The sequence below is a fragment of the Chlamydotis macqueenii genome, chromosome Z, assembly GCF_036417535.1.
Source record: "Chlamydotis macqueenii isolate bChlMac1 chromosome Z, bChlMac1.mat, whole genome shotgun sequence".
In the NCBI taxonomy this organism is placed as follows: Eukaryota; Metazoa; Chordata; class Aves; order Otidiformes; family Otididae; genus Chlamydotis; species Chlamydotis macqueenii.
This window is the reverse complement of record NC_141593.1, coordinates 52,563,195-52,582,481: the sequence shown is the minus strand read 5'-3', so window position 1 is coordinate 52,582,481 and position 19,287 is coordinate 52,563,195. Positions and strand designations below refer to the sequence as shown.

The 19,287-nt window shown below is 41.5% G+C and overlaps 1 protein-coding gene across 4 annotated transcripts in view; it reads left to right on the top strand.

The window, feature by feature from the left end:
• Positions 1 to 19,287, top strand: part of MARCHF3 (membrane associated ring-CH-type finger 3) — a 78,116-nt gene that overhangs the window by 10,401 nt on the left and 48,428 nt on the right. For 2 of the 4 annotated variants that reach the window (XM_086770677.1, XM_086770678.1), the window contains exon 2: positions 11,187 to 11,295. The exons of the other annotated variants lie outside the window; for them this stretch is intronic. The gene's annotated coding sequence lies outside the window, so the exon portion shown is untranslated. The remainder of the gene's footprint in view (positions 1 to 11,186; positions 11,296 to 19,287) is intronic. 4 annotated transcript variants of the gene reach the window in all.

The following is a 19,287-nucleotide window of genomic DNA, read 5'->3' as shown; positions in this document are numbered from 1 at the left end:
AGTATCTCAGAGTAAGATTTTGCTGATATTAGTCATAGTGATTTTCTGGCCACGAGGAAGAGATGTAAAACGCAGTTTCACATTTCAGATCTGAGCTTTGAAAATCCCTTGTAAACATTGAACAAGGACCTTACTCAGTAGTGTTACGTAAGACGGGAAACTTCACAGCTTTTAGAAGCCAAACCAATGCATCTTGCCACCCTTGCTGTTGTCCATTGCGTGTATCTGAAAGACTGCGTGGACTGAATTTCTCAGTTTAGGAAGAGCTTTAGGAGAACTCCCTGTTGTCTCCAGACAGCTCAGTTCCATAGTGAGAAAAGGTCAGAGTTGTGTAGGTTTGTCCACTGCTGACCAGCTCTCTACAGCAGAATCTTCATTGGACTCTCTCTGATTTTTAAGTCTTATCATCTCTGCCTGTGTTTCCTTGTGAAATAGCTGTGCCTTAGTATTCCTATCTGAGAACACATTTAGAAGGAATTCGTTAATGAATGGCAGTCAAGGCAGTATTGAAATGCATAGCCTTATAATCTGAAATAATTCTGTGCCCTGTTAGGAATAGTTTTTAATTTAATCTACTCATTATGAAAAGTATGGAATAGGATATTAGGGGAAAAAATACTTTCATCTAGTTGGGTAAAACTTATGTAGCCACTTTCATTTAAATTCCCAATTTTCCTGACATGTTGTTTTACTTAGCTGATCTTAGCTGTTAGTCTTCTGCTGCCCACCCCAAAAATATGGCTTGTGTGTTTAAGTTGAACATGATGACTATGAATAATTTGTCAGTGTTTTTTTTTTCTCACTGATTAATCAGAGAATCCCATGACTATTCAGCTGTTTTGTTATTTAAGATGCATGAATCTTTTAAGTGGAAATTTGTGCTTAAAAATATATTTAATTTCCATAATGGATTAGAAATTGACCGGTGAGCAAGAAAAAGGAGAGGCAAGAGACACATACTTTCACAGATCCATGTGAATCCTCAGCCTTCTATAGGAGAATCCTCAAGCTTCTATAGGAAGGGAAAAAAACTCAACCCAGTTTATCTTTGAAAATTGTAGTTCTAAAAAAAAAAAAAAACAAGAAAACAAGCTTGATGTTATATTACAAGCAGAGTTTTGGAGCAGAACAGGAAGCGTTTCTGCATCCTGTCTGCTGACAGGAGTCCATTTGCTGGTGCCAGACTGGGACCTGGCTTCCGTTACTCAAAGGAACCGTGCCCTGCTGCTAGATTAAGCACTTGGAATACATGCTCAAAAAGCCTGGCGTTATTTGGCTGAGTAGATGGAGTCGTGCAGTGATGATTGAATTTGAATCTGTTATGAGAGCGAGTATTCGTTCACTCACTGGAAGTCCTGGGCAGAAATAACCTAAGCTTGTAAATACAGGGTACGCCGTGCGGATGGTTGCTACAGTAATGTGCAGAAACTTCTAGGCTCACATTTTCACGTACGGTTCTGTGGATTAAATGTTTTTAACTTTAGGCAACAGGATTCAAATCAGTGTCTCACAGCCTTTTGAAAGGAACATTCAGGGGACATTTTTCTTGTTGCAAAGCTTCCGATGGCATGTGACCCTTTAGGTAAGTTTCAGACCCATAATCTTTGTGAAGTCTATAGGTGTGACCTGGAATTCCCTCCCTCTCTCCCCAAGCAGCAGATTTGTTTTGGGACTGTTAGAGGGAGCTTGAGGTCTGAGAGAAGCCAGCATTGTGCAAGGTGCTGGTACAGGTCACTGAGCAGCAGTGGGGTTTCGCTGCATGTCTGTAGCAATCAGCAATCTTTTCTCGGAGAAAGCAGAAAGGAGGTCAGTGGTGCTTTGCCCATGAAGTTAATGTATGGACTGCCACTGCATTGCAGCACTGCCTTAAACTACGGTGTGTGATACAGCAGTGCTTTTTGTACAAAATCATCCTCACTGGGATGGGGCCACTGTAAGCACGTCTGTGGCTGGCCGGTCAGCTGCAGCGGGGTCGTACTTGTGCTGCTTTTCATGTGTGTATTGGGTCTGGCTGGGATGGAGATAACTTTCTTAGTAGTGGTCTATAAGGTGCTGTGTTTTGCATTTGTGGCTAGAACAGTGTTGTCAAGGCTTCACTCTCATCCCCTCCCTGCTCGCTGCCCTGCAGTGAGCAGGTTGTAGGTTTTTGTGGAGTGGCTGATCTGAGCGGGCCAGAGGGATTTTCCATAGCACATGGTGTCAGGCCCAGCAATAAAACTTGGGGTAGGGGAGGATGAGATGGGGGTGTTATCCTTAGGGTTGATGTTGCTGGGCATCCATCTCCCTGTGGGAAGTGGTGACTGACTGCCTTTGCATCACTTCTTTCTTCTTTTTTTTTTTTTTTTTTTTTTTTTCCCCTTATTTCCTTCACCCATTAAACTGTCTTTATGTCTGCCCTTGAGTTTTCTCGGTTTCGCTCTTCGTATCCTCTCCTGTCCTGTTGGGGGCAGGTAGGGTGGGGAGTGAGCAAAGCTGTATGGGTGCTTGGCTGGGGGGCATGGTCATCCCACCACAGTGCTCTACGAACGAATTGAGAACAGGAGCATTGGGCAGATGATAGGATTGGCCTCCCAGGAGGATGCTGCTTTCTTTGCTGACTTTTTTTCTTAACAGGACAGAAAGTGGTATTGATAATAATTTAATTTCGGTAAAGTAAAAGGCTCAGTTACTCCTTGAATGCAGATGTGAAAGTCATTAGCTGAGGGATAGGAAGCACATGGGGATTTTTTGAGTCCTGTCCCGTGATCCAGCGCAGTCCAGGATCTTGCTAGCCTCAGCAGCACCTGGAGTCAGCCTGCAAACATGGAGGCAAAACAAAGCTTTGATTTTCTTTTCTCTAAATGCTACCAGTAAACACAAGCTAAAATCTGTTTCTTTTCTATGAAATGAGGTAATGGATGACAAGTAGTTAAATAGATGAGTTAGTTTGCTGTTCTACATACTGTAAATATGTGTTTCCTAATAAGGAATAATTAAGGTTCTCCCTTTTGCGTGTACTGCACTCGCACTTATTATTTACAAATGATGCAGCAATTTTGAGTAACTGTGGCTATTTAATCAACTCAATTTTTTATTTCCCTATTACGAATTTGCTCAGAAGGCAAAAACCAGAGCCTTAACTCGTGTAACAAATACGAGGCTGCAATGAAAGAGTGACTGATTGGATTGGTGGCTTGTGCTGCATTACTGATCTCTTTGAGCTAAATCAGTGCATTCATTTTTGCCTAGTTTTTTTAATGGGAAATTTCTAGCCTTAGCTAGTTTGGTTGTTTTGACTTTCTAAAGCATTTGACGTTGTCCTCAGTCCTAAAACCAGAGTTGTTATTATTAGCTAGAGGCATTTCATGCTGAAAAATTTGTGCCACAGTAGATGAAGATGGCAAAGTAGGAAAACTAGTTAAAAAGTGACTGAATAGGCTCTACTTCCTCAGAGAAGGGGTGACTTACAGGTTGAAGCCTTGTGTGCTTTTTCCTTTAAGAATATACTAAACCAAGAGGTAACAGTTTGGTTGGATCACATGGAAGGAGTCTTTAAACTTGACTTTTTGACACTGGTATCACTAAAGCCTGATGGTAATAATTCAGTTTTAAACCAAGGTGTTAAATGCGTTTTCTAGGCAACTCTTACCTGTTGGTCCTTCCCGCTTCAGTGAATTATGTGTGTCTTCCTCATTATATTGATAGGAGTCTCTTGAGTGCTCTCTGGACATCTCAGTGTATTCTCAGACTATTACCATTCTTTTTCCCTTGACTCCATGTATTTGTCAGCACTCAAGGACAGACCTGGTCTTCTTTGAAAGAAAACTTTGTTTGCAGGCAGGAGGGATCCGGCAGTGGTGCCCCAGGGTGACTGGCCAGCGTGGCTGGACCATGGGTAGTACCTGTTTCCCCATCAGGATGCACAGATGCCTGCACAGAGACAAAAACTACCGAGCACAGGAGAGAGCAGTTCTGCCCTGCTCTGCTCTGCAGACACAGTCTGGTTTGAGTCCTTTGTGGTTCCATCCCTTGCCCTCCACCATCTTATTTTAAATGGCTGCAGCAGTTGTCACTTATGACTGACAATTAAACCTATCTCTCTTTTCTTAGCATTTATCCCTCTGTTACTTCCTCGTTAGCCTGTCCCTCTGAGGCTTTCTGAATGAAAGTCTCCAAAAACTTGAGCACAAAAAATTAGACTGCTTATCTTTTCCCTTGTATGTGAGTTTGGCTGTTTTGCTTCTCCTTGTTCACAGTCTAGCTTGTCAGACTCATATCCGAGACCAGTAATCTCCTGCTCAGTTCTGCTGTAATCTCCTGCTTAATTATAGTGCATACTGAGAACTGTGTTTAATACTTCTTTTATGTTATCTGTGGCTTTTCATTTTATTTCTGACCTTGTCTTGCAGGCAATTAACCGTAGATTGCTCTAACCTTGTTCTTCCTGATGGCCACAGCAGTCCTTGACGGATTTGTCACCTCCTCTTTGGATGCCTCCATGGAACCAAATGAAAATCCTCTTCAAAGTCCCATGTAACTTAACCTCCTTGATACGTGTCTTCTCTAGTATGTTATAGCTGCTTCTATCATCTGTTTGACCATTCAGGCCTGCCTCATCACATCATTTGACTGAGTCTCTTGTAGTCGTGTTTGTTTTTTCATTTGTGCTCCCATATGTGGGAAGCTGTTCATGAGGCTTTGTCCTGAGAAGGTTCTTCTCTCTTTTCCTCCAGACTGTTCTGGAAGATAAATGCCTGCCACAATGCCTACGAGGAGACTTGCTGACTGATAAGGACAGATGAAGGGTAATTGCAAATAGTTTGTATATTCCTGCTGGAGCAGGGAGGATAGATAAGATGACCTCCAGAGATCCCTTCCAACTTCAGCCCTTCTGTGATTCTACTTGGAAGAGCTATCCGCAAGCACTTCTCCAGTATTCCTCAGCGTTAGCTGTATATAATTAAAACTGACAGTCCATTTTAGTTAAGCAACAGCCCTGTCTGGTAAATAATCACTTTGAGGCTGGAGAAGGAGAATTATCTAGATGTGAGCACATTATACCTAAATAACTTTTCCTATTCTCCTCTAGTTTACACTCTGTTGCTTTTTTGTATTTGGATTGTTAATGCTTTAGGGCAAGGAGTTTGCCTGTTTTTCCTGTTCGGAAAGTACTTTGTCTGTTAGCACAACCATTAACCAACAAGCAATGCATCATCTTTGATTGTAATGCCACTATCAATACAAAGTAGCTGTGGCGTTCCAGAGGGGTTTTGCTGTCATTTTGCATGTTGTGTCCTTGTTATCACATGCTGCGAGATTCTGGAAAGCCAAAACAAAACTGCAGCTTTGGACCTAATCAGGGCTGAAGGTCTGCGTGTGTGCTGTTACCCCTCATGCTGTTAGATAACAAACTGCTTCAAACCCATCGAGTATTTTGAGACTCTGACTTCATATGTTACCAAGAGGAATGCCAAAGCTAACAAAGGCTGATAGGCGCTTCTGCACGTGGTACTTTCCTCTTACTGCCTAGAAATTTGAAAAGTCACTGAGGAAAAGGAGGACGTGGTTTGGGAAGAGTGACCTCATATTAAAGTGTAGGTCCTACTCTAGGTGCCTGATGTTTTGGATAGTAAAAACAACAAGGTCTCGTTTAACCTAAAAAAAAGGATAATTTAATTCTCTCTGAACTGCTGGTCGGGCTCTTTACTATTCAAGATGGTAAAGCAGCAACATACAACAACGAAAGCATAACGTTCCTTAGAAATACAGCATTCAAGGCTGTTCCGTTGACTTCCCAGCAGCCTGTGTTCATAGCTGCTGCAAAAGGCTGGGAGTAAAGTTTGTTCACTGAGGGAGTTTGTGGCTGGATGGTGTCTATAGGCGATCAACTGTAATATGAGTGTTCTGTGCCTATTCTGTAGGCACATACATGGTGATCTGTAAACATGTGAACACAGCTTTTATTTTCTTCTTTTGCTCACTTGCTTACTATAATAAACAAGTAAAAGAATTATCTATTTTCCTTCCTCTCTGTACTTCCCAGTAGTACTAAAAACATTTTTGACTTGGTGCTGTTTGTAACTAGGTTAATTTTTGAGCAGGAGTCCTTATGAACAAAATGTTAATACTGGTCATAGGATTTAGTATATTTCTCAGTTGCACATGCAGTGCTGAAGAATACTTGGGAGTATCCTCTGAGTTTAGTTTGAACTGTGGATCCCAGGCAAATTCTAGAGCTGTGGCTTTATCAGGGCGTAATCGAAGTGTTGTCAAGCAGGGATGAAGGGTTTTCTGGGCATTTGTAAATGAAGCAGAGGAGAGTGCTCTTTTATCCTACTTAGGCAGTTTGCAAGGGAGCTGTATGTGAAAAATCTGTAAGAATCTCAGTGACAAACCTCTTCCGCAGTGTCCTTGCACCTGTGTAGAGACCGGTTTGTGGCCAAAATTATAGATATGTTGAATTTACTGTCAAAGCAGCTGCAAGTTGCAATACAAGTAGACCAATACATCCCACCTCATTAAATGAGCAGTTTTGTGTGTTGTATGATCCAGGTGGCCTATTAAGCAGAAACTGAAACTCCTTCCCTTTCATATCTGTTCATTTTTGTGCATTGTGTTGGAGCAGCCATCAGAGAGTCTCGGTCCAGAGGCAATGTGGGCTTTTAAAGTGGGACAGAATATCTTGAGCAGAAAAAGCCTTTCAGAAAACTGTTAATTAGTATAGGAAGAGATCCCGTGCACAAGATCTTTAAGGAAGAGTTAAATTCTGACTCTCTCTGATCTTCCCTACAATTTGTTGTGGCTTTATAGACATGTTGTGGTAAATAGCAGAAGGTGGGCATTTCTCCCCTAGCCTGTGATACGTAAATATTTTCAGCCCTCTGTCCCTTCCTCTCTCTGTGGCAAGGGAAATTGTGAGGACTGAATCTAAGCCTTTGCAAGTTTCTTTCTACTACATAAAATGTAGTAGTCGGTATTTTCCTTCTCTGTTGTCTTTCGGTTCTGAAACTGAAGATTTTTTGTGGATAAGGGCTTCAGATCAGACACGCGTGATTTCATCCCATAAAGGAATCTAAGGAAGGCTGGCATGGAAACTGGAGTTTAAGCTTAGCAGCAGTGAACGTGAACTGTGCTCAGCAGAACATCAGGTGGAAAGCAAGGCTCTATCTAGAGATGCTTTGGGTCTGTGTAACATTTTTTTCACAACTGATTGTAATGGGATCCTGTGGTAGCATTTGGTGATGGCGTGTGGAGCACAGCGCAGGATGTGTGTGTGTGGTACGTGGCGCTCTGCGGAATGGCCAGTGAAAATGATGCCAAATCATCCTTGTAAGATGGCAGAGCCCTGCTGCTGTATAAACTAACTTACTTTACACTTCAGTTATACTGAATATTGCTGCTGTGGCGGAATAGCCTCTGGAGAGAGCAAGTCCAGCCTAGCTGGAAGGGGAAACTTGGCAGCCAGGGCTTCTTTTCCTCCCAGGTAGGAGAAAGCCGGGCAGTGCTTCTTTCCACTTTGGTTTTACTATTTGTAAAATGAGAATGACTACTTTAAAATGGTGATTTAAGTAATATTTAATACTGTTATCCTTTGCTAGAAAGGCATGGTAGGTTTGCATGCTATACGTAACTTCAGTAAACTGACAGTAGCAGGGTGGCTTGTCTCTGATAGTTGAAGGCACAGATTCCTTCAGAAGGTCTTCTAAAGTTGTATCAGGCATGCCAATTTATTTAGGTGGCCTGCATGACACATCAACTAGCAGATGATTATCTGTTTCAGCAGTGATCACCAATCACTAAGTTTTCCTTAATGGCAGCCGAAGGGAATAGTGATTTGTCTTTTCTATAGCTTTGCGTTTTACTTTCCTTTGCTGGAGCAGTTGCACAGTTCATTCTGCTCCAAGGTTGCTTCAATCTTCTACGTAAAATGACTGTGATCAAAGCTTCACTTCAGAAAGGAGTTTGAAAAGGTCATTAACAAGGACAGAATAGAGTTTCTTGATTTTTAGACTTTGCCAGCCCTCAGTTTGTTTTCGTACCCTTAAAAATGTATTCTCTTCTCAAAAAAAAGCCTTGCTTCCCCCTCCTTCCCCCCCCCCCCCCCCCCCAAATTCTGGTTTGGCTTTTGTAGCTGATGAGTTACTGGTAGCTGATTACCATTTCATTGTCTTCCTTTTCTCTCTGTATCTGCCTTGCTTTGTTGCCTGCTTTCTCTACTGCTTCCCCATCCTCTTCTCTCCTATCCTTGGCGGTCTCCCCATCCACACCCCTCAGGGCTTCTTAGCATCAACTCCCACCAGCATCTCTCACTTCTGACTCCAGTAATTCGTGTTGGCTAGGTGAGCACTAGGACGAAGTGCTGTCTGCAGAGCCTTCGCACTGCATTTTTCATGCTGACAGAGAGGTTTTTCAGATGAACACAGCACTCACCCGTAAAGTCAACTGCATAAACTACAAATAACAGGAGGTAGCACTGTGGTCTCAACATCTTGGACTCCTGTAAGCAGAGCTCTGTAGCAGTGTACGAAGGCTGTTCAGTTATGCCCAGAAAAAATAAGTAAATGCATGTTGAAAGACCTTATAATTTATCTCTGTTGTTTAGCTGAGATGGGACAAAAAGTCTTTGAAGGCTGACGCAAATCTTAACAGTGAGTAGCCAAGGCAGTTGATGCTAACCGTGTGTCTCTTTAAGAACTCACAATGCTCACAAAAGGCATTGATGTGGTTTTTTTGGTTTGACATGTACACCCAGGCTGTCAAGATGGAAACCTACTGTGGAACATTTCAAGGCTGATGAGTAAACCTTTTTTGTAGTATACGCTAGTGCCTCATCCTATCAGAAACAACGCAGAATTAATTTCATTGTCCATTGGGGAAAAAAAATGCCCTCTGTAACTGTCTGCTCCTGATAAAATCCAGTTGTGGATCTGTGGACCTTTCCAGACTGGGGAGTAGAAATATAAACACAATATCTGCTTCATTAGATTTGGTCATGGATCCTGGCTACCCTCCGTAGAGAATTCGCTATTACGCATGTAAAACTCAAGTCATCAGCAGTAGGTCTGTTCTTGGTGGCAACAGATAAGGCTGTGTCATCACGGAGTAGGGGTTTAGTCAGCTAGAGAGGAAGCTAGGTGAAGGAAACTTCTCCCAGCAGACGTGCTTTTTGTGAGGGACATGATCCTGGGCAGCTGCTGGATACACTGCCTCTGCCTCTGCCTCGAGCTGCTGGTGGGCTCCAGAACTACAGTTAGGCGTCTGGGCTTTTTTACTTGAAGGGAAGAACACTGCAGGTAAGGAAGCAATGATACTCTCTTCTTTAAGGTTGTTGTGAGCATACACTGAATCCGTGTATAAGAGAGTGAGGCTTTTGGTTTGTTGGTGTAATTATTTCCTCTCAGCATGTGTGCAAGGTGGACGTGCTATTAAATTCATCATCCCATTGCAGTGGGTACATGGAAAGACTGGTGCAGTATTTGGCATGTTTTCAGGGCCAGTTATTTTCTTACTGCATTTTGAATACAAATTCAGAAAAGATTAATTTTTTTTTTAGTGAGCCAGTTCCTGAATCTCAGCTTTATATGCCTCTCCTCTTGTCTTGTGGTACTGTCACGATGCATCCTGCAGTACGGAGGTCAGGAGAGCGGAATCTCCTGCTCTAGCAGGTGTGACCGAAAGTATTTTGGGTACTACTCTACTCTGATGCTCCTTGGCTAATGGTCACTCAGCACAAATTGTTGAAGATAAAGAGTCATTACCAAAAGGGAGATAAGAATGCTATTTGGAAGGGGTCTTGAGTTGTTTGAGTTATTTACAGAAACAGGAGTAACACAAGTCGTACGCTTTAGGATTGTAGGTAAGCAATAGCATGCATTACATGGTATTTGGTTACATCTGATTGTGGATCTCTGACTGGAAGTTTGTAGTAGATCTGTAAAGAGCCAGAGGTGGAGTAATGAGCCTTGCACCATATGCAGAGGTGAAAATAACGGCATGCTTGTATCGACTGTTCCGACTGGGTAGCAGGAGCAGAGCCATTTCATTATACTGACGTGCGGAAAACAGACTTCACAATCTGTAAGATTGTAAAGTAGGTATGTTTATTCAGCGCCGGGCACACGGGGGATCGCTCCTCCAAACGTGCACAATGTGTTAAGCAACAGGTACAGTATTAATGCATCGTAGACACACATATTCATAGAATTCCCACGGACTTGGTTATATTTTCATTAGTTTTCCGAGAGAACATTATCATAAGTTTCCTCCCAGGACAGGTTATTCCCTGGTCTCTGTGTCCATCTCGCGTCTGTTCTCAGGATCACAATCTCTCTGGTGGCCGTTCTTTCCTCTTTGTCACTGTGTCCAGCTGTGTGAATTCAAACCTTTGTCCTGCTTTTTTCTTGCTGCCAGGGTGGTTTCTTGATGACTTATCTTTGCTGGTTCCCAATTTCCTTGGCTATTCCACCCTATCAGTTGGTTCTAAACTTCTTGAATCCCCTTATCTTGGTTTCAGCCGTTGTGTCTGTACATCCTCAGGATGTTCCCATCTAACTTAACTTAGCTCTTGCTAGAGCATCCTGAAAGTATCTCATTATGTTAAGTTTATGACTCTGCTGTTCTTTCTCTCAAGGTTAGCAAATCATTGATCACTATTTATCAGCTTGATTCCTTGGTATTAATCCCTTCTTTCAATGCTGTGGGTGCTGGATGAGGAGCTAGTACTTCTCTTTCATGCTGAGTAAGCAGTTTTTCTGTAATTGTTAGTGTTTTCACAGGAAGTTAAGTACACAGCTTCTCCATATTCTGCATGGCATGGGTGAAATACCACTGGCAGAAGCTATAAGTCAATCCTGAACGGTCGTTAGTGCATGGAAAAATCTAAGAAGAGTTCTGTTAGCTCGGTGTGTTAAGCCTGCACTCTGCTAGGCACATTTGTCGCTCTGGGGAATGTATTTAACAAGGAACGTAAGACAGCACTAATGAGTATGGGGGAAAGCAATGATGGAAGTAGCTGTCAGCTCTTCATTTTTGTTATTTAGGAAAGACAATTTTATAGCGTATTAAAGATTTTTGAAATGTTGTGTAATGATACAGGGGTGTTTAAAAGTGTACGTGAGGATGCCGTGCTGTTCCAACAGCATTTTTTGGCAAAATATTTTTTGTCTTCCCCTGTGTGTTATATCTTATTGTTTGGTTCACTTTATCAGCGCTACTGGGAGCACTCCAAACCCTGCATGCCCTCCAGAAGAAGCAGCCATGGTGAAGCTGCGCCAAACCGCAACTGATGCAGTGTTGGTTTGTTCTGTTTTCTTACAGGTACGATTTACAGTGTTTAGCAAGCAGTCATTCACGGACACTCACAGCAGTGACTGAGTGTCTCAGTATACTCGCTGAAATTTAAAAACAAAACAAAACAAAACAAAAACCCGGGAAAGACCCAAAGCACAGTCTTGGACCTTAGTACTACCTGTGTCTTAGATAATGATCTGCACCTGGACCTACTCCATGATTTTGGGTCTGTTCTGCTTTTGTAAGGGAAGAGAGATTTGGGAATTTTTTTTTTTTTTTTACCAGACTGATTTCAAAAGTTTGTTTTTCTTGTGTCTGGTAAGATGGTGTCACGTGTAACCTTGGGGGAAAAAAAAATATTGCTCCCTTAAGCAGTATCTTATGTTCCCCCTCATGTCTCAATCCCCCTGCTGCTGTCAAAAATCAGTAGGGTGGGAATGTGGATCAAAGGCAGCTTGTGGTAAATCCTTGTAATTTTTAATAATAAATATATTTCCTGAAGAAACACACTGACAGATTTTGTCAGAGTTTGAGAAACTAATCACAATATTTGTACGTTCACATTTCAGCATTTAGCATCTGTGAATTACTGTATTTCATTTATACAAACCTGTCTGATCTAATTTAAAGAAAGGAGGAAACATGCTAAAAACAAACACATGGCATTGAAAAAAAAGTACCTCTAAATTAAAGTATGACACTTACTTCACAGGCTGCCTGTATCTTTGTAATCACTGTGACAAGTGCTAACTGACCGTGTGTTATACCTGCTTTTCAGGTAAGGGATTATGTGGAGGTGTATCTGTGGTGCACCTAGTCCAGTGTTTGTTCGTAGAGAAAGTAGCAATATGTGTGTGAATAATTAAAAGCTCCACCTTCAAGCAGTGTGAGTTAATTTTCTTTTTAACCACTACTCAATGGTAAAATTGTAAATTGCTGCTGATTTTCTCTGTTGTTTGTTCTGCTCCTTTAATTCTGAATAACTCATCAAAGCCAGCAGTGTTCAGCGCTTCATCTTTTTACACTGTTTGTGGAATAGTTTATCTCAAATCTGGAAGCGATGTGATATTCCTACATCCTGGGACAGGACTGTAGGTGGAGTGAAACCAAGCCCAGAGGACTAATTTGGGAAGGAATAGCTGATTTTTAGGTGCGTCTTTTGGAAAAGGTGTCTCCGTTTTCACTAGATAGAAGCAAGAGTCAGTAGCCTGGTTCCTTTCTGGTTTTCTAGGGTGCCACTGGAAGCTGTGGTGTATATATATAAACATACACGTACACCCCTCACAGAATCTGTGGTATATGCATGCATACATACACATATTTATCATTAAACCATACATTAAAATACTTCAAGCTAATTTACAAGATGTCTTAGTGTATTGAAAAAACAGAACTGTGCAAGAGAAATGGGAATATTCTTGATCTCCCATAAAGTCCTGGTCCTCATTCAGGTTTTTTTTGAGGGAGTAGGGGAGGGAAGTAGCTTGGCAAGAGATAGCAGCAGATTTTTAGTACCCTCTGCCAAAAAAAAAAAAGTGGAATTGTCTCTACATGCAGACACAGTGCTTAAAGGAGAAAAAAAGGTTGTATTTTGTGTCTCCTCACCTTCTGTAACTGAAAATATTTTTATTAAGCATCTGAGGTGTAGATGTGGTATTTCTTTTCGGTATCCTCTTGTGTTTTTTATTCTGACTGACATTTTATTGAAGTATTCATAAACGGGAGTAAGAGTTTGGTCAGCCTCTGCTTGCAAGAGCAGGCAGGAGTGTCTTTCATAGAGCTCTCTGTGCCCTTTGTTTTTTATTAGAAGCTATTTAGATTTAAGAAGTCCAAACCCAGTGTTTAAAATCCTTTGCCTCTTATGTGTTTGGATTTCATCTTTAAAATGTTACAGTCAAAGTAAGTTTTTTTTAGCTTTCTGAGGTTTCCTGATTTGGAAACAAAGAAGTCAAATGTCTAATACTTCTAAAAGCAGAGATAAGTACTTTCATGGTGATAAAGCTGGATCTTTTTGTATGAGAAGAGAGGCTGAGTGCATCACCACATTTTCCTGTCATTTCTGCATCTTTTTAATGGGCTGAAATCCATACAGCCAGCCTTGCGTGTCAGCCCTCAGTCTCGGTGATTTTCAGTTGTGCCTTAACTATTTTCCCTGCAAGCATTAACGTTTGTCATTATTGTAACCAGGGGCAGAATCTTTCAGTTGTGCTAAAAGTCTTCTGACTTTAAGATGTATCTTTCAAAAAAGAAAAGAGGGGAGGATAACTTTTTAACATAGAATGATCTGTCAGAACACTTTCTGTGTTTGCCAAGGATGCTTCTCTGGTGTGATGAGGCCAAGGCAGCTCTGCCTTTCTGAGCCCAGCCGGTGCCTTCTCAGCTCCTCTGTAACATATTAACTGAGCAACGAGGAGATTTACAGGAGTTGCATGTTAGAAACACGCTGGCAGCAGCAAGCCTGACAAGAGGCCAGTCCTTCACCTGCCGGTCCCTGCAGCTGTTGTGTCCTCCTCTAACCTGGCCACTGTGGAGCTACCATTACGCTGAAATAAGATCGGGAGAAGATGCGAGTTTCTGCGCGCGGGGAGAATGATTGAAACCAACCTGGGATAAGGCAGGTGGTGGAGACCTGTCCTCCCCTGCCTGTGGCAACCAGAAGATTTTGTGATGGAAGAACGTGGGGGGAGAAAGAAAGAAATGGTCTGTGTTGCAATAGCCACAATGTCAGAGGTTTAATTTTTCCTGTGATATTTTCCTTCCTAGCTGAAGGCTTATGGGAGAGAGATTTCTGCAGCAAAAAAATCCATGTGTACAGTGTGAACTGAAAACCTAGTACCTTATTCTTTTCGATATGGTGGGAAAGAGACTTAGCTTTACAAAGGTTTGCAAACCTCTGTTTTCTCATTAGTTGAGTTGATTGTTCTTAGAGGCCCCCATTTGTAGCTCTTCTGTGTACAGCATGTATAGGAAATGGGACAAGAGAACAGCTGGTTGAAGATGCAGAAGAGCATATAGCCTGCAAAAGATAATTATAGCGCACGAAGGGAAAGTTTAAGCTTGAGATACAGGAGTGAACAGGCAAAAGAGAGGGTACAAAAATTTTAAAAGAAAAGATGAAACACACTGAATTCAGCTGGGGAAAAGCTACTCCACTCCTCCCTTCCCAAAAGTAAGTCCGGGAGGAAGAATGGAAAATGCCAAGGTGACAGATTAAATTACTTACCTTGTGTATTACCTACATGTATTTCCAGTGCTTTTGGGATGCGGTCACTGTGTATGAGACTCTGCCCAGATTCATTCAGTTGCTGGAAAATACACTTCTGATCTTGGCCTCAATGTCGTGCTCGTAAAAGCTACTGCCATGTGTGCTGGCTCAGTGGTGGGGTTATAAGGAAGGCAGAAGATGAGACAGTAAATTAAGTCCTAACGGATTCAATAACTTTCTGCTACTGAAAGTTACGGTGACGAGCATGTACAGTAGGTGAGGTCCATGCAGCAGCTGAGTCTCTCCGTTTGCTGGAATGCATCTTTTGTGGGCTCAGTTAAGAGAATAAAGCTTTTACAGTGTTTTTCAAAATAAGATGAAAATAAGATGTTAAACAACATTAAATGTCTTTTAATTTTGTAACTTGGAGCTGTCATGCAGTCATCTGTGTGACACATACAGTCCTTAGCACACTAGATCAACTTCATTTCTACTGGACGCACAGCAGACTGTAACAGTAGGCTCCAAAATGTGCTGTGAGGCTTTGGGGGTGACTTATGGACCAAGAAGAGACTTTGTGAAGAGGCTGAGAGAAGGCAAGGAGGACTGGTTTTAGTTTGCTGTTCAGACTGGCTAACATAGCTTCTTCTGTCGGGGTGATAGGAGATGAAGAGCTCTGCTGTAATACTTTGGGAATGGTGTGACTGTGCAAAGTATCTCGTGGTGAAGGGGATATCTTTTTTTCATTTTTCTCTGTCTTGGCAAGAAGGAAAACAACCCAGCTCTATAGACAGTGCTGTACGAGATGCACTTACTCTGTAGGACAGAGAATGTTGCATTTGTCTCTTGCCTTTTTATAGCCCTCTTTCTGGCCATGCAGTTTTCCTAGTGGAGTCGCGCATCTCATCCTTTCAGCTGGAAGAAAAATTGCACCATTAATGACTAACAAGGAGATGGGGCTTTGCATGCACGAGTGAGGGCCTTAAGAATATTGTGGAAGGCAGCTGTAAATGCACTGATGATTGTCGCTCTACTGAAAGAAAAAGAAGTCTGTAAAGATGGAAAAGGGTAACAAAATTTTAAAGTGTTTACTGAAACAGAACAAATTGCTGCTAACTTCTGCTCCCTTTACCATATATGTGGGTGCAGCACAGAGATCTTTATTGTTTTTTATTTTATTTTAATTTTTTAATACAATTTTTTAAATTGGTTTTTAATTTTTTTTTTCCTAACACAAGCAGGGATCCAAAAAGAGCATAAAAGTGCTCCCGGCTGGAAGAGCGTACTCCATTATTTCATCAATTCTGTTCTTTCTGAGCCACCTTATAACCAAATCTGTTGAGCTGTTAGTTAAGACATCTGTCAGCTAGAAGTGGTAGAAGAAGTCCTATAGTAGTAAGCTGTTTCAAAATCCTGAGTTATCTGGAAGAGTGATGCATTTCACAATGAATTAATTTTTCTCCATTTTTCTCCATCTCCCATACCTATATGGGAGTGAGTTTTCATGCTGTGGAGTTTGTATGCACAATTAGTGATTGCAGAGGATCTACAGGTATGTTTTCCCAAGTTTTTAATGTACTTAATTTATCAAGCAGTATGGAGAGAGTAAAAAAAAAGTTACCAGGGAAGCATATGTTTGTTTTTGGACTGCAAGCATCCAAAGGTACACAGGGAGCTATAGCACATGAATTGTCATTTTGGATTTAGAGGAAAGGAAGGAAAATAAATGCAGGGTGATGCCTGTTTCTTGTTTTTGCTTTGCATACATTGCTTTTCAGATATTGAAGTACAGGACTGTGGTTTGGAGAGCAAAGGATTTCTACACAGGATTTGTAGTTGTTCTTTTAAACCTTCACTATATGAAAGAAAATTGGTTATACACAGTCTACCAAGATATCTGGGAGAGAACAGGAAGCTGTTTCTGGGGGTAGAAAGTGCTTTTTTGGGGGGCATACTAAGCTTTGAAATCTCCTTGCAAAGTTTTCGTCTAATTGTGTCAAGATTCTGTGAAAGTAAATGTAGTAGCTTTAAAAGACAGAAATCACTATTACTGATAGCAGCAGCATTTGAAAGCTCAAAGCTGAAGACCTGACAGAGCAATGATAGCGATGTGTAAGCCTATGTAAATTTGGCTACCTATGTATCATATAGTTATTTTTGTGTTTTGTTAAAGACTCCATTACACTGTCTCTGCTCATGCAATTTGCGTTACTGCAAAAGTACATTTCTTAAATGCTCGAAATTTGGGACTGTGGGTAGGGAACCAAACTTGGGATGCTGATTCTTTTAGTTCAGAATCTCGAAGGCGCGTTGTAGATGCTTGTACATACTCGTGACTCTATTCAGTATGAGCAGGAAACACTTTTCCTGTAGACAGTAATGAAAAACTGAAACTAAACTTCTCAAGATGCTTTTTCAGTTTTGAGATGTCCTTTCTCAGCTGGTGTTTGGTAACCGCCTCATCTACTCAGAATGATAAAGAGCCTCCCACTTGGGTACATTCCTGAAGCTCACGTGAAAGAACTGGAGAAGACACATGCCCAAATTATCAGACAGATGAGAGTATTAGATCCTCTCCCAGTAGAAAGTGGTACCTCTAGGTAGGAAAGGATGGGTTTGAATTTTGTACAGTGAGCAGTTACCTATGTCTTCACAACATAAATAGGAACTCGTTATTTGGCCCTAAAATAATCTTGAGAAAACAATATTTTGGGCAAAGTTATACAGAGCTAAGTGAGGGAGGGTTTTGTGCAGTGTTAGTGTGGGCATAGGGCTGTGTTCTCATAGGCAGATGCAAACTCAGTGTTTTTGAGTTTGTTTGGGGTTGTCAGAAAAATCTTCTGGATACATTGTACTTGGTTTTGTTAAATAAATACATGCTATAATACTGAACTACTTAAAGCTTTGTGTGAGTGCTTGGAATTCAGTTAGTGGACAAACAAACCCCCAGAAGGCAGCCCTTGTCCACAGGGATTTCTCGAGAAATTGACTATATTTAGCCAACAAGATCCCTCTGCAGTCTTGTGGAAAGTGCTAAACAAAAAATGTTTTGATTTTACTATCATGAGTTCAGAGAAGCCATTTATCAAGGATGAGAATAAGCAAATGGGTTACAAGTACTTGGTGCTTTCTGTTGTGTCACAGAACTGAATGCAGTTCTTCTTCTGCCGAACTGACTTGGGATGTCCTGGTAAAGCAATGCATTCAGAAAGAGGGATATTGGTGAGTTTAAGTAATTTCTGTCCTTTTAAACAAGCAGTGGTCAAGGAACAATGCTGTTCATAGTTTTTAATACTGTTGTGGAATTGCACTGTAATTTCTAAACAAAACCCAGGTATTACGAAACTGCATGTTAGCTTTTCTTATATTAAAAGTTTAATAGAAAAAGAGGAGGCAGCTGATCAAAAAAATCTGTCTCCGTGGGTTCATGTTTAGGTAGTCACTTACAGTGTGAACAGACACTGAAGTCTGTTCTTCCATCTTCTGGTCTGATGATAAGTTAACTTGTGACAAAGCATTAATTCCCAAGGCTTTGAAATCTTGTGCCTCATATCACTGACATCATGATCCGTTTCCTTCATGCATTCAGTTGGAGCTTTCTTATCAATCTAACTTTGTAAAATGGCTGCAAGATGTTTCAGGGTTTTTTCCGTGTAGTTTTTTTCAGGCTTTTCTTTGATTCATTCCTTCTCTTTCCTTTTCCTTCCTTCCAGTATTAAAGAGCAAAGGATGTGGAACTGCTCCTCTGAGAAGGGAGATCTCTTTTCATTTAAGTACCTACAGAAGCTCATGCCATAAAGCCTTAGCCAGTGGAAAAAATTACTTTTCCCCAACTATATAAGTGAATGTCAAGACGTTACATTAAAGCAGATTTCTCTTTTGGATCGGAGAGATTCAATCCTCAAAGTGATGGAGGCAAACAAAGCTGCTTGATAGTAATCCATTGGTAGTCCCTCCTCTTTAAAACACCTCTCCTTTTGAGTTTGAGTATTTTCTTTCTTCAGCTAGGAGCTGGTATTTCTTATTTTCTCCTTCTCTGAACTACTGAAGGGTTCCTAACTGCGGGTGTCTCTGTAAGCATTATTTTTCCCTCCACATCTTGGCATTTTCTGCAGTAAGGTTTCTTTCCTCCCTGCAAAGACTTAACCCACCCCAAGCAAGACCAGGGTCAGAAACAAGTCTCAGTGCAGGGGAGTGCTTCACCCACTACTGCAGTACTGCAACCCATCTTTTCCTCAGCAGTTTTGTTTCTTGGTAGCATCTAACCAAGCCGAGTTTGAGGTTCCTCAAAGAGTAACCAGACCTTTGCCATCTCTCTTTCTGGGCCGTTGTGCCTCTGTGCAGGCTGCTCTGACTCCATCAAGAGCTGTTTCAGCCTGTTCTGTTCCAAGCAGAGACAACATCTGCTGGGAGGATGAAGATGACTGGGCACACAAAGCAGATGCTCTCATTTTAACTCACAGAGGTGCAAGGTGCTTTTGTTTTTTAAGACCTTTCAGCAAGCAGTTGCCCTGCTGTCCGGCGGGTGGGGTACTGCCAGAAATGCTGACTGACAGCGCTTGGCTCACTCGCCTTGCTCTCTGTCTGTGGTTTTAAAGTGCCTAACCTGGAAACGAGTGGCCTGGATACTTGTTAATTCCACAGCTAGGGTGATGTCACAGGCATACTTTCTACATAATAAGTTTCATCTTTATCAGTCTTAGAAGCACTTATGATTAATTCCTGACAGCATTTTGGGAACACGTGCAGCTCAGTATTTGTGTGGATGTAGGGTCGAAGCAATGATAAGTTCCTTTTCATTACCCAGTGTAGAA